The sequence below is a fragment of the Panthera onca genome, chromosome A1 (assembly GCF_046562875.1).
Source record: "Panthera onca isolate mPanOnc1 chromosome A1, mPanOnc1 haplotype 2, whole genome shotgun sequence".
NCBI lineage: Eukaryota > Metazoa > Chordata > Mammalia > Carnivora > Felidae > Panthera > Panthera onca.
The window spans coordinates 24,073,417-24,098,054 of record NC_138339.1 but is presented as its reverse complement, the minus strand read 5'-3'; the positions used below and the strand labels follow the sequence as shown (position 1 = coordinate 24,098,054).

General features: G+C 35.3%; 1 long non-coding RNA gene across 1 annotated transcript in view; it reads right to left on the bottom strand.

Annotated features, from left to right (window-relative positions):
• The window catches only part of LOC132680106 (uncharacterized), a 31,468-nt gene extending 7,366 nt beyond the window's left edge, over nt 1-24,102 (bottom strand). Inside the window, exons 1-3 of the long non-coding RNA XR_009610516.3 lie at nt 23,797-24,102; nt 16,033-16,227; nt 6,753-7,040 (exon numbers count right to left, since the gene is read on the bottom strand). This is a non-coding gene — a long non-coding RNA (uncharacterized LOC132680106). The remainder of the gene's footprint in view (nt 1-6,752; nt 7,041-16,032; nt 16,228-23,796) is intronic.
• Nucleotides 24,103-24,638: the final 536 nt, after the last annotated feature.

The following is a 24,638-nucleotide window of genomic DNA, read 5'->3' as shown; positions in this document are numbered from 1 at the left end:
TCCTGGGAATTAGAGGCTCTTCCTCAGTAGTCGCATATGGCCTTCTCTGCTGCATACATAGCAGTGCTTCTGCGCCTCCCAGACTGACCTAGCATTAACTAAATTGAATGTCAAGAGTGTCAACATGCTTTAACTGCCAGTGACATTGTTCCGTGGGCTTCTCAGATGAAAGACAAAAGAGCCTGAAAGGAACAGAACACAGGATTTAAAAAAGCAGGGTGGAATGCAGAGGATTTCTTTTATTTTTGGATTTATTATCTTCTGATACTTTAGTGCTTTACTGAAACAACTGCCATAAACTTTCCATCAAACATGGAATTAGAGGCATGCTTGCATCCATAGATGCACCTAGACTCACAGAGCAGCGCCATTAAAACCGTGTGCTGAAACCTGCAGGCCTCAGTTCCTCTTAGATCTTATTTCATAGCATGAACCTACCTCTTACTGGCACCTAACGAAATTTTGAAAGGTATTATCGTAGAAGTGATTTTTTCTTTATTTGCATTTTCCTAAATATTGGTAACATTTAAAAACATGGCCACAGATATAACTACTCAGGTTTCTAATAGAATGAAATTTAGTGCAACCGTGTTATCACCATAAAATAAATAAAACATTTACAAACTCAACTCACTTCCTGTGATAGAAATGCTACTTCTTTATAAAAACTGGTCAATGGTCTCATCTAGATTTGATTTCACTCTGTTTCTGAACTATGAATTCATAATACCAAATGAAGAAATTCTTGTTTTAATCCACTCTTTAATACCCAGCTGAAAGTATATCCACTTCAGTCAGCTTCTCTGAATTTCTCCAGATTTTAATGGTGTTATATTTATAGTTCTGTTAATGTTTCCGGCCTAGGCCATGGAATTTGTATTGCTTATTTATTATATTGATTGTTTCCCTTCAAGGGAGCACATTATCTAATATGGAAGGAGAAACAATATATATAATAAAGTGAAAAAAATAAATCGACAAATAATTGTAGCAATCGCTGTTGGACATTTATCAGTAACCATCACCCCCCATCTTTTGTAGTCACTAAAGTCCAAATTTTTATCCCGCACAGTTGTCCAGAATAAAAGATCACATTTCCCAGCATCTTTTACAGGCCAGTGAGATTATGTGTTAATGTCTCAACAGTGAAATACCAGAACGATTTATGTGAAGGGCTTTCAGGAAATCTTTATATTAGGACATTATTCTTCTACTCTGCTGCCTAGAAGGTCTGTGGTGATTGCTGTTGCTCTAGCTACTGTTCTGAAGCAACAGGCGTAATTGAGGATTTTAGAGCAGGAGAGCAGTACCTGAAGATGTATCAGCAAGTTTCTATAATGTCCAAGACACCCAACTTCAGATTTACTTTTTGTGGGGTGCCTGGGTGGCTCAGTTGGTTAAGCATCTGACTTTGGCTCAGGTCATGATCTCATGGTTTGTGAGTTCGAGCCCCACATCAGGCTCTGTGTTGATTGGTCAGAGCCTGGAGCCTGCTTCAGATTCTGTGTCTCCCTCTCTCTCTGTCCCTCCCCAACTCGCGCTCTGTCTCTCTCTCTCTCAGAAGTGAATAACATTAAAAAAATTAACGAAAAAACAAATTTATTTTTTGAGATAAGGTCATATTTTCTTTTAGCCACACTAATATGGTATGTTTTCTTCTAGGATCAAACCTGATCCTAACTAACAGGGAAGAAGAGAGAGGGATGATAACACCTTAGCGCAATTATAAATGCAGATTTTAACACTCTACTTTCAGTAATTGAAAATAAATTTTGAGAGAAAACCAATAAGGAATTAGAAGGTCTGAACAGCACAATCACACTTGACCTAACTGCTTTTTTCTAGAACATGACATTTAAGAATGGCAGGAAGCACGTTCATTTTAAGTATAAATAGTAGATTCCCAATATTAATTGCATACTGAATCATAAAACATGTCTCATTACTTTGAGAGACACATTCAAATATTCAAATATTTCTAAGTGAATAAAAAAATAAATCACAACATATTTAAGGTAGTGGGAAGGAGATAAGCAAGGCTTAGAGTGAAATTAGTAGACTTAAATGCTTATTTTTGAAAATAATAACAGTCTACATTAATGATATAAAGTAAATTTTATCCCACATAAGCAGAAAGAAGAAAATAGCAATTATATATGTAGAAATCAATGAAGAAAATATAAGATAAGAAATCAAAGATTTGAGAACACAAACAAATCCGTGAATTTTTTAGTTGATTGAAAAATTTACTAGAATCAATAAAATTCTAGCAAAAGAGATCAAGAAAAAAGAGAAATACATATCACAAATATCATATGTGAAAGAGGGGACACAACCAGAAATCATATAGATATTAAAACATAGTGAGAAAATAATATGAATAAGATTAGATCAATAAATTGAAAATTGAGATGAAATGAACAGATTTACTTAAAGATATATATTACTGAATCTGACTCAAATAGAGAAAATCAGCCTATCCCTCTTTACACTAAAGAAATTGAATTCATAGTTATAAAACAGATACACACACACACACACACACACATCACATATGCACGCATGCACGCACATCTGGTCTCCATGACATGATTGCATAATCCTATCAAATTCTTAAGGAAGAAATTATATCACTCATAAGTAAAATCCTTTCTAAAAGTAGACTATAAAGGGGGAAATTCTTTCCAGCTCACTTTATTAGGCCAACATTACCCTGAAAGGAAAACTAATCAAAATCATTGTGATAAGAGGGTTCCTGTTTCTCCACATCCTCTCCAGCATCTATAGTCTCCTGATTTCTTCATTTTGGCCACTCTGACTGGCGTGAGGTGATATCTGAGTGTGGTTTTGATTTGTATTTCCCTGATAAGGAGCGACGTTGAACATCTTTTCATGTGCCTGTTGGCCATCCGGATGTCTTCTTTAGCAACATGGATGGAACTGGAGAGTGTGATGCTAAGTGAAATAAGCCATACAGAGAAAGACAGATACCATATGGTTTCACTCTTATGTGGATCCTGAGAAACATAACAGAAACCCATGGGGGAGGGGAAGGAAAAAAAAAAAAAAAAAAAAGAGGCTAGAGTGGGAGAGAGCCAAAGCATAAGAGACTGTTAAAAACTGAGAACAAACTGAGGGTTGATGGGGGGTGGGAGGGAGGGCAGGGTGGGTGATGGGTATTGAGGAGGGCACCTTTTGGGATGAGCACTGGGTGTTGTATGGAAACCAATTTGACAGTAAATTTCATATATTAAAAAAAAAAATCATTGTGATAAAATAAAAATATAGACAAGCACCATTTATGACGACAGATATTTTGTCCTTAACAAAATATTAGCAAATTGAGTCCAGCAATTTGGGAATGCACCATGACCAATTGGTGTTCTTTCCAGGAATATAACATTGGTTTAACAACCAAAAAATAATTAATTCAAGTTGCCATATAAATGAAATAAAGGAGGGAAAATAAACAACTTATTAGATTCACAGAAAACATTTAACAAAATTAAGCTATTAAGATAAAATATCTCAATAAATTAAGAAGAGCAAGGATTTTCTCAATTTATAAAGATTATCTATAGATAACCTGCAGCTAACATCAACTTACTGGTAAAAATTTGAATTCTCTCCCTATAAGATTGAGAATAAAACAAGAATATCTGCTCTGATCATTTCCATTTAACATTAAACTAGAAGTCTTAGTGAAATATGGCAAAAAGAAAAGAAGGAGCTTTTATATAAATTGAAAAGGTAAAACTGTCTCTTTGCAGATGACAATAGTGTGTATAGAGAAAATCTGAAGAGATATATACAAAGTCACTAAAACTCATGAATAAACTTACTGAGTCAGTATACAGAAATAAATTATATGTCTGTATATTTCCTTTAAGTAAATAACAAAATACAGCAGATCATTTATAGTAACATCAGAAAAGATTAAATATCTAAGGATATATTCGATAAAATATGTGCAAGACTGGTACAGTGAAAGTATAAAATATTGCTGACAGAGATTAAACAATATCTATGTGTACGTATGTGGTTAGGAAGACACAATATTGATACAATGTTCATTGTCTCAAAAATGATATATTGGTTCAATATAATTTCATAACAGAACGTTTTGGGTGCAAGTTGATTGTAAAATTTATATGGAAAGGCAGAGACCTAAAATAGCCAAAATATTTTTTATCATTTGATTGATCGATCGAATGATTGATTTTTTCATCATGAGAAGTGTACTCGTGAATCCCCATCCCCTATTTCACCAATCTTCCCACCCAACTAACCTCAGGTAATCATCAGTTTGTTTCTTGTGTGTGTGTGTGTGTGTGTGTGTGTGTGTGCTTTCTCTCTTTTCTTTCTTGTTTGTTTTGTTTCTTAAATTCCACATATGAGTGAGATCATATGGTATTTGTCTTTCTCTGACTAACTTATTCTGCTTAGCATCATATTCTCTAGCTCTATCCATGTTGCAAATGGCAAGATTTCATTCCTTTTCATGGCCAAATAACATTCCATTGTGTGTGTGTGTGTGTGTGTGTGTGTGTGTGTGTGTGTGTATCACATCTTCTTTATCCACTCATCAATTGATGATGGACACTTGGGCTGTTTCTATAGCTTGACTATTGTAAAAAAATGCTGCAACAAACATAGGGGTGCATGTATCCCTTTGAGTTAGTGTTTTTTGTATTTTTGGTGTAAATACCCAATAGAGTGATTCCTGGGTCATAGGGTAGTTCTATTTTTAAATTTTAAGGAACCTCCATACTGTTTTCCACACTGCCTGCTCCAGGTTGCACTCCTACCAACAGTGCATGAAGATTTCTTTCTCTCCACATTCTCCTCAACACTTGGTGTTTCTTACACTGTTGATTTTAGCCAATTTGACGCATGTGAGGTGGTAACTCCTTGTAGTTTTGATTTGCATTTCCCTGATGAGTGATGTTGAACAACTTTTCATATGTCTGTAGCCATCTGTATGTCTTCTTTGGAGAAATGTCTGTTCATGTTTTCTGCCCATTAAAATTTTTTTTAATGTTTGTTTATTTGTGTGTGTGTGAGAGAGAGAGAGAGAGAGAGACAGAGAGGGGTAGAGAGGGAGAGAGAGAGCATAAGTGGGGGAAGATATCTTCTGCCCATTTTTAATGGGATTATTTGTTTTGGGGGTATCGAGTTATATCAGTTCTTTATATATTTTGGACACTAACCCTTTATTGGATATGTCATTTGCAAATATCCTTTCACATTCATTAGGTTGCATTAGTTTTGTTGATTGTTTCCTTCACTGTACAGAAACTTTTTAATTTTGATGTACTCCCAATAGTTTATTTTTACCTTTATATCCCTTGCCTCAGGAAACATATCTAGAAAAAATGTTGCTATGGTTACCGTCAGAGAGATTACTTCCTTTGCTCTCTTCAAGTATTTTTGTGGTTTCAGATCTCACATTTAGGTCTTTAATCCATTTTTAGTTTATTTTTCTGTATGGTGAAAGAAAGTGGTCCAGTTTCATTCTTTTGAATGTGACTATCCAGTTTTCCCAACACCATTTGTTGAAGAGATTCTTTTCCCATTGTATAATCTTTCTTCCTTTGTCAGAGTAATTAATCATATAATGTGGGTTTATTTCTGGGTTTTCTGCTCTTCTATTGATCTATGTGTATATTTTTATTCCAGTACCATACTGTTTTACTTACTACTGCTTTGTAGTATAACTTGAAATCTGAAATTGTGATAACACCATTTTGTTTTTCTTTTTCAACCAAAACAACTTTCTAAATGCTTATTTATTTTGAGAAAGAGAGCATGCACTAGTGGGGGAGGGGTAGAGAGAGAGGGAGAGAGAGAATCCCAAGTAGTCTCTGTGCTGTCAGCACAGAGCCTGATGCAGGGCTTGATCCCACCAACCATGAGATCATAACCTGAGCCAAAACCCAAGAGTCAGACACCCAACCAACTGAGCCACCAGGTGCCCCCAGCCAAAATAATTTTTGAGGTGAACAACAAAGTTGGAGAACTTACAGTGCTTTATTTTAAGATATACTATAAAGCTACAGGAATTGAGACAATGTAATATTGGTATGACCTGTAAATCAAAGGAACAAAATAGGGGCTAGAAACAGAGATATATGTGTGTGTGTGTATATATATATATATATATTTATATATATATATATATATATATAAATATATATATAAATCTATTGGTTTGTGAGCATAATTGGTTCTGGAAACATGCTTGTAATCCAAAGCACTTGTATATCAAAGCAAATTTATCCATAAGAAATAATGAAAACTCAGATGATTTGTTCCACAACCCAAAAATATTCATATGAAAATGATTAAAATACTGTAATGTAACATAAAATAATAAATAAAAATACAAAATATAAATAAAAATAAACTAACCTGCATTTAACTTTGAAAACCTTCGTGGCTAATGTGAGGGAGACAAGAGATAGGAGGGTTATTGTGTAGGACGACTTTCACTATCACTAATGGAATCACTGCTGTCTATTGTCTCAATGGAATATCTTTCTTTTCTTGCAACTTTAACAAGGAACCTATCCAATGACACTTGCTTTTGCCTCCTTTTGAGGATTTTGCAGAAATGTGACATTGCATTGTTAAACATATTCATTGCTCCCACTGCTTTAGACTAATTCAGGTGGTGTTTTTCTACAAAATTTTGCACTGTTTCCCACATTTTACACATCTCCTTAATCTAATTTGAAGTGAGGGATCCTCACCTTTTTCTCTTCCTCCTCTGCAGATGAGATGCAAAGACGTCTTATAAAATCTTGCAAATTTGGCCACTCACATATCTCGTTCATACTTCTTCATGATTTCCTTCTTAACTTCCACCATAATCATCTTCTTACCACCTTTCTTTGCAACTTTTTTCTGCATGGGGGCCATTGTATATGCTTGCATGGATGTTGACTACAGTACAGCATTAATAAACCCTTGTCATATACTGTAATGTAACTGGCAATAAGGCAGCAGAGCCAAGGGTCTGAATCTGCAGGCAGCCTGACCTAGAATGAAGCAAAGCATTCCTAAGTCACTCTTGTGTGGAAAAGCAAAGGACTGTCCATAGGTGCTTTGAAGTGACAAAAACTATACTAGTGCCAGTTGTGGGCACCTTCCAACTTTCTGAAAAATCATTGATTTATGCAAAGCACTGTGGCCTGAGACCAAGCATCCAAGCATGGGAGATGAACACCCACAATCACTCAGTGAGAGAGAGAGAGAGAAGAACCGTCGGTTCAGTTGTGATCATGTGACATTGTAAGACTCGTATTGCAAGACATCGCTCGTTTATCTTGCAGAACAAGTTACTTGCAATCCAAGGTTTTACTGTGTAATTTTTTTGTTTGTTTTTACAGGAAAGATAATCCACTAGGGAAAATGAGAGTTGTTGTTTTTTTTTTAATTTGGTGCTGGATGGTGCTGGGTAATTTGATATGAATATAGAAAAAATATAAACCTCTACCTTTTATCTTAAATTTACAAAATTTTTCTTTGGAACATAACATAAACCTAAACTTAAAACCTCAATCCTTAAAGTTTCTTTCCAAAAAATGTATAAGAAAAAAAGTTTGTGACCTTGGGATTGGCTATGATTTCTTAGGTAGGACTAAGAAGTACAAATTGTAAAATAAGAAAATTGGTTAAATGGATGATATAAAAATTAAGAAAATTAAGAGGTAATTCAAAGACTAGGAGAAATTCATATACATATGAATATAATTATATATATATATATACATATATATATATATATATAACATATCTATATGAATGGTTAATATGCACATAAAAATTGGTCATTGGGGAAATATTAGTTGATACCACAATGAGATACCACTACAGACTTACATAGCTAAAATAAAATAAATTCATAAAACCATGTGGTACAATGAATTTTGAAGTATAGGTATGCTTTGCTTGTAAAATGCTAATTTGACCACCACTTTAAAAAGTTTGGCATTTTAGTATAACATGCAGATATCATATGGTCGACCAATTCAATTCTTAATTATTTATCTAAAAGAAATGAAAACATATGTTCATGAATGTTTATTGCAGCTTATTTCTCATAATAGCTTTGCGTTCAAATGAATCTAATGTCCATCAACAGTGAATTAACAAATAAATTGCACCCCATAAATACAATGATATATTACTCGTCAAAAGTCAGCACAAGCTACTGATACACCCAAAATGTGTACATTATCTCCAAATGTTATTGAGGGAAAAGGAAGTCAGAGAGAAAACAAAGTGTGACTCCATTTATGTTAAATTATAGGAGAACCCCAAAATCACCTAAACAAAAATCAGACCCCAGATTGCCTTAAGTTAGGGGATATTGAGGAACTTACTACAAAGAGTCAAGAGCGTTATTTGGAGATGTAAGAAATATTCTGTCTTAATTATGGTTTAAGTTATATAGGTGTATACTTTGCCCAAAGGCACCGCACTATATTTTATATATGGATATATTTTACTCTATATAAATTATGCTCCCCAAACTGATGAAAGGTCAGTGATACCTTGATTTAATCATGTATTCTCTGCCTATTTGCATATTGTGCTTGTGGGACAACACCCTACTACTGGCTTCAACATTATTCACAAATCTTTGCCATATTTTAAGAGCACATTCTTTATATTTATATGACCTTTTTCAGTTTTTTTTTTTTTTTTTGCAGTTCAACACCCATTCTTTAATGCAGTTGTTTTTTCTTCATGTGGCTGTTTGAATAAATTATCAAATACAATTGACCCTTGAACGACGTTGGTTTGAACTGTGAAGTTCCACTTATAGACATTTTTTTTTTTCCTTGGAGAAAGATTTATTGTTTCCATTTGCTCCATGGCTTGGGAGAGGGGGCCAGGGTGGTTATAAAGCTACCTAGTGCCTTTCAGGAGAGGCTCAGATAGAAGCCCTGATACCAGGAGGGTGACCAAGGAGCCGTTTAAGAGCAGCTGGGCTTAGGAAGCTCCTAGTAATGCTTGGAGGTGAGCCTTTCTAAGATATACTCTCCTCGCCCAGCCTGGAGGCCAGCCAGCTGGTGGAGTTGAGTCAGGTGGTCACCACATTCTTAATAAGTTTCACCTCTTCATCTAGGAAGTGGTTCTCCAGGAAGTCACAGAGATGAGGGTCTGCTCAGGCCGAACCCAGGGTATGCAGACCCCAAGGGCCTGGTTCAGATTTTTCTCTAGAACTGTGGCAGTTTCAGTTTCGTTCTGGGTTTTACCCTCACGCATCCTGGGACAATTTCCGAATGTTCTGGGTGAGGGAGTGGTTGCTGTGCTGGTTTTGCGTTTTCAGAAGATGCTTGGCACCGTTGTGCTTCTCCTCTGCTGACTCATGAAAGAAGTGGCCTATGCGCTCCATCATCGAAATAGAAGCCCAGAGAAAGGTAGGTGTAAATGGCCCATAGATGCATGTTAAGCAGGTGCTTGATTGTGCCCCCAACTTGGGGGAATAAGTCTGACAGAATCTGTGAGCTTATGGTTGATTGCAAATAAGGAGTAAACTAAAAAAAAAAATTGTGTCTGGTGTGTGGTCTGGAGGCAGAGGGCAACTGAGAAAAATGGTTTGTAGGCTTGGAACGGAAAAGAGGTTGGAAGATGGTTGAAGGCTGGAAGAAGGGGCATCCCGGGGCCACACTGTTGAAGGAAGGGTAGGTCTGCAGGACCCTGGACTCACGGATAGGCTGACTTTTTACAGTACCTTACTGCAAATGTATTTTTCTCCTAGGATTTTCTTTTCTCTAGCTTGCTTACTTTATCATAAGAACACAATGTATGATACGTATACAAAATATGTTAATCAACCATTTATGTTATTTGTAAGGCTTTAGGTCAATAGTAGGTTATCAGTAGTTAAGTTTTATGGGAGTCAAAAGTTATAAGTAGCTTTTTGACTGCACAGAGGTCACTGCCCCTGACCCCTGAGCATTGTTGAAGAGTCAACTGTAATTGAATGCTTCACCGTGTGTTTGGCTTTCGGCTTTGTCCAGCAAAGCCAAGCTGAGGACAGCAGAAAGAATATCTCAAGACTCCATGCAAGTCAAGAGAGGTGAGAGTGAGGCTCAGGGAAGTCTCCCCAAGCTGCTCTCAAGCTCCCAGGTTTATTAAGCATACATTTAGGGAAACATCGCACAATATGTCAGTGAGCAAAGTCCCAGTAAGAAGATATAGAGAAACAATGCCTTCCCAGGGCGCCTGGGTGGCTCAGTCGGTTAGGCATCCCACTTCAGCTCGGGTCATGGTCTCACGGTCCGTGAGTTCGAGCCCTGCGTTGGGCTCTGTGCTGACCGCTTAGAGCCTGGAGCCTGCTTCAGATTCTCTGTCTCCCTCTCTCTTCTGCCCCTCCCCTGCTCATGCACTGTCTCTCTGTCTCAAAAATAAATAAAAACATTAAAAAAAAGAGAAACGATGCCTTCCCAAGACTACAAAAGAGCAGATTCAGAAAGCAGGGTGGGGAACAAGATAAGATATTCCATAGATAGCATGGTGTAAGGAATTCTTGAGGACAGGCAAAACCAACCCCTAATACGCATTAATTAACTAGATACTGGCCCACTGTTCTCAACAAGCCCAGAAAGCAGTGTTCTCCTTTGCAATGTGTTCCCTATAATCTCCTAACCCAGGACAGAGCTACTTGATTTCCCACACTTCATGTTTGTAACTGTGACAAATAGCACTGAGGCTGGGAGAGAAGTGAAATAATAAAAGACAGCCCCCCATACTTAGAAATGATTGTGTTGCTTTCTTTCTGTCTGTAACCTACAACTAGATTTTAGTTACGCATTCCAGGTGGAATTGAGGTGAAGCCATCAGTAAGCAAGCCGAGTTTCACAATCTTGTACTCACCTATTACTGAAAGGCAAAACACCTGGAAGAAATGGTCACAGCCTTGAGTATCATTTTTCTTTAATTAAGTGACTTCATGAGGAAAAGCTAAACCTTCTACCTACTTTCGACTCCCCACCCCTCTTGATTTCAAACTCCATTACTGATAAGACTGGTTAACCTATTGGACTGTTTTTATTTGGCTAAATTTTCTAGGTAATTGATTTCCTTGTGAACAGACTATAATTAGAAGCGTAAACTATTAGAGTAATATTAATCTGTGGTGTATTTTATATGCATAGGTTTGCAGTTTAGAAATTGCTTTGTTTCTTCTCTTTTCTTTTTTCCCTTAGTGTGAAGTAAAGTACCATGAATTAGTTTGCTTGTGAAAAGAGCAAAGGGACTTGGGGCATATATTTGTGTGTGTGTTTGCCTAAGTTCATTGTTTCTGGAGAAGAAAGCCCTCTAGTGACTTTGTTAGTTCTATAAGTTATGTCCTAAAAATGATTGAGTAGATAATACCTCAATTATCATTTTTTACAAGATTGTAAACAGAACGTCAGATAAACTTTGTGGACATTGTATTTACGCATACATATGCATTTTATGGATTTACACTTACGTTGAAAGAAAGTTGTGGCATATAGAAGAGGTCACATTGCAAGTGTAACAAATAGGAAAAGTCACAAAATGCAGAACTAATTTGAAGAAAATAAATGATTGATGGTGCAGTCACTGTGCAAATAGCTAAGGAGAAACTTGGGAAGCAAAAGGGCATCAGGACAATGGAACATATTAAATAAGAGTGGTGGGTGAATAAGTGTCAGTATGGTAGACGCTCATAGAGGAGAAACAAATGATTAGAATGCACACTTTCAATGAGGACCATAAAGTATTTCCTGTGCGTAAATTTGTAATGTGCATCCACAATATCGTAGGAAGTGTTTACTTTCACATATTTTATTGTTACATGTTTACAAAATAATGAAATCCTTAAAGGTTAGATTTTTGGGTATTGAAAATAACTCGGTTGACAGTATATACCAGTTAGTTAACAGTATTGATATTGACAGTTCTACAAAGTAGTATACTAGCACATCAAATAACCCAAATTTCCAAAAGATAGGTTCATAAGTTAAATTTGAATTATAATCTTAGATAGAAACAGTTTTTTCTTTAGTTCGACCACAAGGTAACCAAACCAGTGGTAGTTTTCTGTTGGGCATAAATCTATTTAAAAACCAGCTTCCCATCATCAAATTTCATATAACTAGAAAATCCTCCAAAGAGAATGAATCCAAAGAGAAACACAAACATACCAAAATGTCTCTTTAGTGTCTTGGCATATAATTTGCATAATAATGGCATCTGAAGTAAGTCAGCACATGTTTAGTAATAATGAAGTAAATTATTCATCAAGTACCCATATGTGGAACAGCAAAAATCAATAGGGTATCAAACTAATAGGGTCTGTATAGATGCATTTGCTTTTTTCTCTATATGTATAAGCCATTTTCATCATGGTTTGTTAATGGGAGGTATAAATGCCTGCATTAAAAGCTTTAAGTTATCTGCCTGTGATTTATGTTTGCTGTTCTGCAGTCTAGTTTAATGTAATGCTTCTGATGCTAATTGCAGCTTCACAGCGCTATTTGGTGAACAGAAGTTCTCATTTTTGTCAACATGCAGACCAGTTCCTTTTTTGGACAGTCCAACTGGCTTATTCTGCTCGGTCTGTATCTCAGAGGTCAGGGAGAGCTCAAGGGGCTGTGCAGCTGGGGCAAACATTACTCTGCTCTCAGAGATTTGTGGTTCCTGAAAAGACCATAGTTTTAAATTTGCTGTCTTTTATATAGTTGGAGAAGGAAGCAAATACCATTTAACGTGCAAATACTACCTTCTAGGTGCATCATACAGGTACACTTCCTTATCCCTCACACTCTGAGAATGGTAAAGTTCTCATTTTATTGATGATGAAACCCTTCGATTAAGGAACTATATGCCATATCCGTACAACGGTCGAAAACGGTATTCCTTCATACTTACCAGTGGTATGAAGATAAATGAGAAACTACTTGTAAAATTCTTGGAAGAGCGACATTTTAAAAGAATTGATTTAAGGGATGCCCGGGTGGCTCTGTCAGTTAAGCATCCAACTCTCGATTCAGCTCAGGTCGTGATCTCAGGTTGGTGAGATGGAGTCCGGCATTGACAGCCCCGCGCTGATAGCAGGGGGCCTACTTGGGATTCTCTCTCTCTGCCCCTCCCTCCTTCTCTCTCTTTCTCTCTTTCCCTCCCTCTCTCAAAATAAATAAACATAAATAAATAGTTAATTTTAAAAAAACATTTAAATAACTTATGTCTTTATATGGGAGACCATGTTCTTTGCCTTCTAATAGGTGTCACAGAAAATTATATAGACAGGCCCTTGGAAATACAGGATTCCTTGTATAATCAACGTTCTAAAACATTCTGTGATGGAGCTAGCTCATCTGAACACTTTGAGTTAAAGAGTTTTTGAGTTTGTGGAATGCCTCACCACCAAACATTACTGTAGTAATCATCAGTGTTGGAAGATACCAGACACATAACACATGTGACCTATAGGGTGGGCAGCCACGGCTGTAACTTTTTCCTGGTAGAATCTTATGTCAGTGCTAATGAAATCAAGGCAATAAATACCAGGAAAAAAAAAAAGAATATTCCTATCCTGAAACAGTGAAATGTTCAATTTTTTCTTTATCAATTAATTGACATCTAAAGTACAGATTTGTTAACATGTGTGATTGATAGACCGATATTAAATTAATCCTGTCTCTAGAGATCATTGAATCATTTCCATCACTTCCTGTGCCGTTCTTATGTTCTCACTTTCTGTTACAACAGTTGATGGCAAAGGAAAGCAGAATATTAAATCATTTGTTTTTCATTACAGTTAAGACTTTTAAAACTCCTATGTTCAAAAGTTCAAATTGTTTTCTCTGGATGCTTAAAAATGGAAATATGTTTAATAACTAATAGTTCATTAATCTCACTCAGTAATATTAAAATCACAAACTGACATTTTTTATTATAAATTATCCTCTGTTAAAAGCTGTTGCTTGATAATATATTTCCTTCTCCCTGTGAAACTAGCTATTTAACAGCCATTAGGTTTGTTTTTGTTTGTTTTCAGTGCGATTCCAAATGGCTAACTTCAGGCATTGTAACTCCTCCGCTGAGCTCAACCTCCTGAATTCAATCTCCATTAACTTCCCCAAAATGTTAGCGTTGACACTGATTAGTATATCAACTTGAGAGTTAAATGTTTCTTCTTCCTTTCATCAAAGGGACATTTCTGGATACATGATATGTCCCTTATGAAACACTTATTACTTCTTCAAAGATCCATACTTATTTTGTAAGATTTAATTATCTTTAATTTATCATTTACTCCATGACTTTTGAAAATTCTTTTAAAAAATAATCTACAAAGGTCTGCAGGTAAGGAAGTATATCCATGCCACCGTTCATCTGTTCATCTCAGAAAAGTCTGTCTTTTCTAAAAACATATTTAATCTCACAACATATAGAACTTTTGGGGGGTTTAGGTGAATAGAATTGGCAATGTGTCATTAAAGTAACAGTAAATGGTGCATTAGTTGGCAAGGGATAACAACCTTGTTTTCTTGAGTTATTTTCTTTGTTTTATTTTGATCTCCTGAGAGATTTCATGTTATAAAGATGCAAAATATGTGTTCTAGGTTTCAGAGAGAAGTCACCCATGGCCTTATGATTTGTTAATAAATTAGAAAATACTTCTTTCCCATTGTTTTATTTTGGACAAAAAAAAATTCCCCAAAGGTATCTAACTTAGCCAGATTTCTTCAGGTGTGCTTTTAATGTAACTGTGTAATATTTACCTTCGTTTACATATAACAATGGATTCTTCAAACAAATATTGAATGGCATCTATGTCAGGCTCTGTTCTACACACTTGGGGGATAATTGTGAACACTTTCTCTCCCTTTGGAACTTATTCCATAGGAGAAGACACATTAGTAAACCGGAAAAATCAACACATAATAATTTACAGTGGCAAATAAAATTAAACAGGTGATATGATAGAAATTGCAGGTGGATTGTTCCTTAGAGTGATTGAGAAAGTTCCTTCAGAGGAAACATTGAAATTGAACAGTGAAAGAGGATGATACTAAGCATTATGAAGAGAAGTCTTAGAGGGAATAGCAAGTGCAACATTCTTGTTAGAACAAATTTGTCATGTTTAAGGGAAAAATATATCAGCATATCTGAGGATTATGAGGGAGGAAGACAGATTGAAAGCCTAGTGGGAAGCTATTGGGTGGCAATTGCAGGGGAGCAATAGTGTGATTTAAAAATTTTAAATCACTCTGACTGCTTAGTGGAAAAGAAATTTGGGGTAGCAAGGCAAAACCAAGGAGAATGCTGCAGTTGTGCAAGTGAGAAATGATTAAGGGTGTTGAAGAATGAATGCAAGATGGGAAGACATCTTCAAACAAACCTTCAGAGAAATAATACGAAGAAGGACTACAGAGATGGAAAAGAAATTTAGGGTTAAGAAAAGAACACCTAGGGGTGCCTGGCTGGTTCAGTCAGTAGAGACTGTTGATTTCAGGGTGGTGAGTTCAAGCCCCACTTTGGGCATGGAGCCTGGGAGGAAGGAAGGAAGGAGGATGGAAGGAAAGAGGAAAGGAAGGAAAAAAATCTTTCTTTGTTTCAAATAACGAGAAACACTAGAAGAGGTTATAGTTGTATGCCAAAGTGTATTTTCCAGTTGGCAGAACTAAATTGATGTGGGAGAGAAAAATGAAAACTTTGAAAGCATGCTGTTGAAAGTTACTGAAGTATACAAATCCTTGTCGTGAGAGGTGTGGGATATTCCTTTCATTTAAATAAGAGAGGGAAGACTGAATGTGGGTGAATGAACACAGTTCATGGCAGTTGTTGTTAATGGCACATGGAATGGATGGCGTTGGAGACAGCCTGCTGATCCAATGCTGTGCATGGCAACTGAAGGGAAAGGTTGTCTCAACAAGTCACCTGCCATGCTGTGTCCCTCTGCCAAGGATATGCTAGCGGTTAGTAAAATGGGTTTGAAGTTTCCATAGATAATCATTTGAAGACAGGCTGTTGCATACATACCAGATGATTTTGTCTTCAAAGGCTATTTTATAAATTCATTGCTGGCCGTCTCTGAATGATCTGAGATGTTTCACTCCATCTTCTCAGCCAGTCAGTGTCCTGTAGTTAGTATTCACCCAACTAGCTAAGAGTCCTGGTATGATAATTCACTACTCCAAGCATGGCAAGTTAACAGAGCAACTTTAAGTATCTATTCTGAAATAAATAATAGAGAAATGTAACAGGAAGACCAAATGCATATGTCTTCATAAACATCTTCTACCAAATTCACAATGAGGGCCAAAACTAATTCAACTGAGACAGTATTAGCAGGAGGTACATATGAGTAGTTGGAGGGATCAGGCTTTCTTAATTATTCCAGCCCCTGCCTTATCCATGTTACCATTTCCTAAAAGCACATTAATTTTAAGTATCAGAAATTTCGGATTCTTCAGTTTGCCAAGGTTCATGATAATTCTGATCATGATCCTCAGCATGTCAATAGCTACTGGCAGAGAGGGCACTGAGCTGTGACAGAAAGCCGCCTATGAGCTTTCAGACTGGACAGATTTTCTCTTTCATAATCTTACTTTAGACCCCATAAGTAAATGATTCCATTCTTTATGTTAACATTTCTAAACCTTATAATATCTTCCGTGGAAGGCACATGATCTAAATTAGGTACAGCCTCTAGAAGTAATCCTTATTTCCAAAAATGTTTTTGATTAGGAAGGCAAACCAAAAATGGTCTCTATCCCAGATAAAGAAAATGAAGCTGAGAAATTATGAGTGAAATGGTCAGTACAGTTGACCCTTGAGTAACACAAGGTTAGGAGCACCTAACCTGCCCTCGGATGCAATAAAAAATCCATGAATACCTTCTGACTCCTCAAAAATTTAACTACTAATACCCTACTATCGATCAGAAGACTTACTGATAGCATGAACAGTTGATTAACACATATTTTATATGTTATATGTATTATACTGTATCCTTACCATAATGTAAGCTAAAGAAAATCTTAAGAAAAATATAATGAAGAGAAAATGCATTTACAGTACTACACTGTACTTATTAAAAAAAAATCCGCGTATAAGTGGACCTCCGCAGTTCAAACTCATGTTTGCAAGAATCAACTCTAATTCCCAGTGTTCCTGGGATTTTCTTGGCCTCTTCCTGTTCTTATGATGTAGTTAATAATAATTATTGGGCTTACATTAAAAAGAATCCGTATTTTAGACTATAAGATAAATAGTCTAACTTTTCCCATGTCATTTAGCTAATAGATGGCAGAGTGGGTTTCAAGCTTACATCTAGCTTAAAACTCTGCTCATTGTTCTACAACCCAATAAATATGCATCTCAGCTCATTAATTTAACCTTTCTATCCAAAAATTCTGTAATTACAAGATAAAAAGGTTAAGATATATTAATTTCAATGTCAATTTGTCTTTTAGACCTTGACCATTTCTATATACCATATTAGCCATATAAGTTAAACAGAAATTAACTTCAGTCGCTTTTGTTTATTGAGAATTTTTTTCCTAGAAAAATATCTCTCTGATAGTTAATTTTTAGATGGATGATCTGTCAATGGATACTTGTTTTACAGTGAACTTTGAATTCAGTCTCAATTCTGTAGGACTAACTATGTGACTGCATGTTTCAGTTCAGATTTAATAGGAAATGATTTAAAAATATATTCAACACAATTTTATTGAGTATCTACTGGCAGGAAAAACTGATAGTCTGTTTTGGGGTGTTAATTATTCCTAGTTTGTTCTTAATAATCATTTTCAATTTTCCATATGTCTCTTCTCTAAGGTAAATGTTGGGGTGAGGCTTTATTTCTAACTGCGTATAAGTCACCCTTGTTTTGTTAGCTTATCTAATTTATAAGCATGAGCATAAGCCTGTAGTCTTATGTGTCAAAATATGATTTTTGAATATTATACCTCTTTTTAAATCATGAAAAGAACAAACAAATTCAAATTCCACCTATGGAAGTAGCTAGAACTTTTATAATAATAAAGGATTGGACTGAAGTTAGTATCATACCTCTTAAACACATAATTAAAGTGTGATATCTTATCTGACACAATTAGCTTTCTGCATTTCAGTTTATCCTAATTAACTTGGTTGAGTTTGACAGGTATCAGCATCTCTTGTCTTTGTGCCCTTGTTATATTCTGGCACATTAAATTTAGTCTTAGAACATAAAAAAATATGCCACCACATCCCTGGTAAACTCAAGCCTCTCTGGAGCACTGAAATGACAGTCATAATTTCCTTCATTAAGAGGAAGAGATTTAGAGGATAAAAGTATGGAAATTTAACCAATTTTTCACTGAATATTTTTGCATGAAGTATCCAGTAACTTTCAAGAAAACGTTTTCCTGATGATTTCAATATGATGCTGATATAGCTTATGATTGATTACTCAAGATAAAAGGGAGAAAAAATAGTGACAAAACCCAGTTCTATGCATTTCTTCTGCATAAAGGATGACTACAATAGCTTGAGATTGAAAAATTATCTTAAATAATTTTACTATTTCTGTATCATCATGCTAAATAATTACAATTAATTAGTTTTTCAAAATTTAAATACATTTTTATATACAATGAACAATATTTTTTGTCAGTGATATGGAAATTAACCAAAGAAACCATTACATAGAATCACCCCTAAAAGTTGATCAGGCTCTGTTATTATTTGTCTCAAAAATTTCCACATATTTTAGTGAAAACGCTCATATAGCAGTGAATCTCAAGAAGAAAAACTGAAGAAACCAATTGAAGCTCTTTATCAAGTGTGTTTTCCAATATGGTACCCTATTTATATATTTTTTTCTTTCTTTAACTTTTTTGGTGCATATAATCACAATCCAACATTAGGGAAATATAATTATCACATCCTCACATCCTGGGGGGAGGGGGGAGGGGTTTGCAAAGTGCCAGATTCCCGAATTCCTAAAATAATCTTGAGAAGGTAGCTTGCCAATTATTTTTCAACGTTTATTTATTTATTTTTGAGATAGGGAGAGAAGGAGAGAGGGGCAGAGAGAGATAGAGGATCCAAAGCTGCCTCTGCTCTGACAACAGCAAGCCTGATGTGGGACTCGAACTCATGAACTGTGAGATCATGACCTGAGTTGAAGTCAGACGCTTAACCACCCAGGCACCCCAATAGCTTGCTAACTTTGTTGATGCTACTCTGTGGGTACTACACTCTTGGAATATCTGCTAAATAGATGAAAACATGAAATAGGATTGACTCCATCACTGATGAGATTAAAATGATACAACTTTCTAAAAATTAGAATTAGAGAGTAGACTTTGGTAATGTTTTCTGCTTATTAACTGATATTAGAAACATAGCTGCTGTGGATCAGGGTACTTTTTACTTGTTTTAATTTCTAGAGATTTTTGTTGACTTAACATTGAAGTTTGAAACTGATAATAATTTTGTTTGTAATTTGAGCCATACTATATGAGTAAAAGTATTCACTCCTTGATCCAAATGTTATGGTGCTTAAGAAAGGCATGTATTTCTTTTAAATTTAATTCTTTTTAACTTGCTCATGGGAATTTAATTCAGAAAAATATTGGATTCTTAATAAATTTTCCTACATTAAAAGGAGAAAAAATATTGTTTTATGCAGATGTCCTGTTTAAGAAATGAGTAAGTTTAGATAGCTATTGAGATATCTAATAACCTAGATGTTCTGATGTACCCTACAACAAAATTTGTCAATTCATATAACCATAAAATATCTTGAATTGCTACTTTACTATAAGTAATAAGAGTATCTACTAATTTATACTGCATAGGGCTAGCTTTACTTTTCAGAACATAAGACAGTCATTTTTCTAGACATTAGTCTTTATGTTCAACTAAATAGCTCCATTTAAGCAATTAATTTGTTCTTGTTTCTTTTTATTTAAAATTTTTTTTTTCAACGTTTTTTATTTATTTTTGGGACAGAGAGAGACAGAGCATGAACGGGGGAGGGGCAGAGAGAGAGGGAGACACAGAATCGGAAGCAGGCTCCAGGCTCTGAGCCATCAGCCCAGAGCCTGACGCGGGGCTCAAACTCACGGACCGCGAGATCGTGACCTGGCTGAAGTCGGACGCTTAACCGACTGCGCCACCCAGGCGCCCCTGTTTCTTTTTATTTTAAAAAGAGTATTTTCCATGAACCTAGAAGAATGGAAAAAAAGTTCATTAAAATGGAAATTACAAATTCTGGCACAGAACATGGACCAACTGGGACTCTCATACCTTTCTGGTAGCACAGTCACTTTGGAAAACAGATTCTCAGTTTCTTAGCTACATTTATATTAACCACCTATACCATTCACAGTATCTACCTAAAGAGTTGAAAGCTATTTTCACACAAAAACCTGTGTATGAATGTTTATAGGTAGCTTTAATCCTAATAACCAAAACTGGAGGCATTACTTTATCTGGTAAATGGATAAACTGTGGCATAACAGTATAATCTTACAGTGGAATACTACTGAAGAATGAAAATGAATGAATTGCTGACAGCTGACAATGTGCAGTAGCATGGATGAATCTCAAATGAAAAAAGCCTTATTCAAAAGCTACATTCTCCATAATTCCATTTGCATGACATTCTAGAAAAGACAAATGTATATAGATAGGAGAGTCATCAGTGGTGGCATGGGGATAGAAGGGAATGACTGCAAAATGGTAGCATGAGGGAATCTTTTTTGGGTAATGGGTCTTTTCTGTATCTTGATCATTGTGATAAATTTTTAAGTTTATTTATTTTGAGAGAGAGAGAAAGAGTGCAAGCTGAGCAGGGGCAGAGAGAGAGGGAGAGAGAGAGAATCCTGAGCAGACTCCATGCTGTCAGTGCAATGCCTGATGTGGAGCTCGAACTTACAAACTAAGTGATCATGACCTGAACGAAAATCAAGAGCTGGTGACCCAACTGACTGACCCACCCAGGCACCCCAGATTATGGTGAGAATTTCATGGTTGCATGTAATTTCGAAACACAAAACTATATCAAAGAAAGTGAATTTTACTACATCAGATTATAGCTCAATAAAACCTAATTATATATATCATATATATATATATATGTTATCATATATATTTATCTTTAATCACATCTAATTTAATTATAAATTATCATCCTCTTTTAATTCCGTATTATTTCCCTTATAGGAGAGGTTTCTATTGCTTTCATCAAGTTGCCAGATAAATAACTATTTTGTAAGAATTACCGGTAATTATTTTGGAACAAATGCCACTTAAACACTATGTCAATTACTATCAAAAGTTAACTTTTGAATGATTAACAGCAAAATGTTGGAAATAATGGTTTGTTTTATTACATTAATGAAATAAGCAAGTTTTCCCTATAGAACAAGAACAAGGAGAAATAACTTTCTTGTGTGGGAACAAGAATTTGCAATTTACTAACAATGCTAGTTACCATTGTAAAAGCTTGTTTTATTTTTAGATTATTATTTTAAAAATGAAGCATAAAGACATTTCCTAAAAGGAAGGCAAAAAAGTGGAAATTATTCTCACACTACTCAATGTCATTCATTTCATTAGACTTTGTTTTGTATTCATTAAAATAACTGACTTTTTCTAGGCTTGAGTATATTACATGTGGGGGCTTTGTCTCTTTTTTAAATAGTTTTGTTTGAAGTGATTTCATTTCTGTGAAAGAAGGACAAAGCAGAGATAATTACAGCAATATGCTCTACAAGCTCATGGGGTTTCAACTTTTCCATAGTTACTTCTTGAATTAGTTCTATTATAAAAATAAAACCCTTCACAGCTCATTGTCACTGCTGTTCTTGCCTTAAAATGAATCACTTTTCATCTTCTCTTCTTAATATTTGACAAGGCACAACTATTTTTTTAAAGCTTCTCACATCAAACTTTAAAATACTCTCTCAAAAAAAAAAAAAAAAAAGGAAAAAAAAAACCTGTCTAGGCAGAAGAAAGGTAAGAAACTGGGCAAGTGAAAATGAATTATCAGCCTCACAAGAAAAGTTTTGATGATTAGTTAATTTATTTTTATGTGTCATACTGTCTTAATTATCTCAATAAATCTAAGCAGAGAAATTCCTAATGAATAACCTATTACCTTTTGAAAATTTATAAATTTTAAATTAATAAGTACATACTGGTTTTCAATATGGAGCATATCGAATACATGAAGTATGAGAAATGTTTCCAGAGTCCAAGTTTCAATAAGTAAAATACAATTATCATTTTATTACTAGATTATGGGCTAAGTATCACAACATATTTAAAGAAGACTTGATTATTTTGCCTCACTCATTATTAACTGTATCTTTTCTATCTTCCAAAACTTGAGATCTGTTTATAATTAAAAAAAAAAACATAGTTAATAATTGCAGGTTATTTTCTCTTAAGGCCCAGGCAGATGAGAGGAGATAGAGGGATTATTAACTATTGGCTTATCTAATTTATCTTATGAATACAAGTTTATTAAGGCACACCATTTTCATACCTGGATCTTATTGACCAGCAAAATTTTAATTGTTGGTTCTTTTTTTAAATTTTTTTTTTACATTTACTTATTCATTTTTGAGAGAGAGACAGAGCCACAAGTGGGGGATGGGCAGAGAGAGAAGGAGACACAGAATCCGAAGCAGGCTCCAGGCTCTGAGCTGTCAGCAGAGACCGACGCAGGGCTCGAACTCACAAACTGCAAGATCATGACCTGAGCCGAAGTCGGATGCTCAACCGACTGAGCCACCCAGGTGCCCCAATTGTTGATTCTTGATTCATATTTGTCATCTATATTCTAAATCCTAGCAGTAGCTTAGTCCCCATTATGTAAAGAAACGATTAAAATTCCAAGAGAAAAGTTTCTATTCTGAGACTTAAATCAGCTTCATTTAGTTTGCAGTTCTAATCCAAAAGATCTTTTGATCAAAAGCAGAACTTTAGGAAATATTTAAAATTATACTGAAAAGAGACAGATCTTAGCACTGAGACCTGAATCCAGAATTCACTCAAAAATAACAGAAACTTCGACAAAGTATTTAATTTTTTAGACCCTCAGTTTTTGCAGTCCTAAAATAGAAAATTCACACCTATTAACACAGATCATGTTAAAAATTAAATGAGATATGGATTATAAAATGCCTAGTATATAGTGGTTGCTCCACTCATGTTAATTCCTCAGCCAACTAATGTTAACGTTTATGTTAGACCATGACTTCTCTCTCAATGAGAAAGCATAATTGAGAAGAATCTACATTTATGTAATGATTTATCATTCTGGTGTTTCTCATGGCTTCTGCTTACTTAATATTGGGAACATCATTACCATTCATTGATTACTTTTATCAGTGAATTTATGATCTTTTATCCCAGTACTTTATAATTATCAAATATAATATCAAAAAGATCTAATTGGTGGCAATGTTACACAATTAAAATGAATAATATCTTTCATGATCTTGTCCAATTCAATTATTTGAAATTTCTTTCCAGCAGCTATAATCAGTGCTCTTATCCAAATTATCTATGATCCCCTTGCCAACTAGGCCATCTGGGTGGCTTAGTCCATTAAGCATCCTACCCTTGATTTTGGCTTAGGTCATGATCTCACAGTAGTGAGATCGAGCCCCCTTGGGCTTGTGATGGGCGTGGAGCCCATTTGGGATTCTTTCTCTCCCTCTCTCTCTGCCTGTCCCCCACATATGTGCATGCTTTCTCTCTGAAAATAAACATTAAAAAAAAGAATATCCAATTCACCTGTGATCCCCTTAATGGTTCTGTGTACCAAATGTCCAGATGTTTAGACGTTCCAAGAGATAACTGTGCCTGGAGTTAGGCCCTCTCTCCACCAGCAATTGACGAGCGGAGGATTATGAAAATCCAGCTCCCTGCCCTAAATGGAGAACAAACTCTGCAGTGATTTTTATGGTCTTGATCCCTGTTTTATGAATGCAGCTAGCACTTCACTGGACTGAACTGGCTTCTTCCTGCTTGTTTATCCTGCTTTTCTTTTCTCCAGTTTCTTACCAGATTCTTCTTGGGCCGTCTTCTTAAAAATCTTAATAAGTCACTTCTGTAGGAATCCTTTCCTCAGATTCTGCTCCATGACATCATTAGCCATTATTCATGATGTTATAATACTGTGATCTAACACATGCTTAAAGAGAAATGTCCTCTCTACATTATAAACAATAACCAAACACTCTGATTGACATATTTTTCTGCAAAGATCTCAGAGATTCCACATCATCCACCAAAAACAAAAATGTGAGAACATTTATACAAAATGTTTATAAATGTGTGCTTAGTATAGATGATGTGATTTTACTTCACAAGGAGGTAACTTGTTAGCCACTGGCAAAGGCAACACACATTAGATCCACCTCAAAATTACACAATATACTCATTTAACCCGACTAAAAGTTCCTGGAGGACTTGCTTATATTTATTTACTTACTACTTTTACAAATGGATAGCTCCACCTTCTTTTTTATTTTTAATTTTTATATTACTCTTTTCACCTATGTAAATGTTCATTGTATTCAGGGTAGACAAAAAGCACTAACATAAGAGTTGTGTATGTGGGTTCATTCATAAAT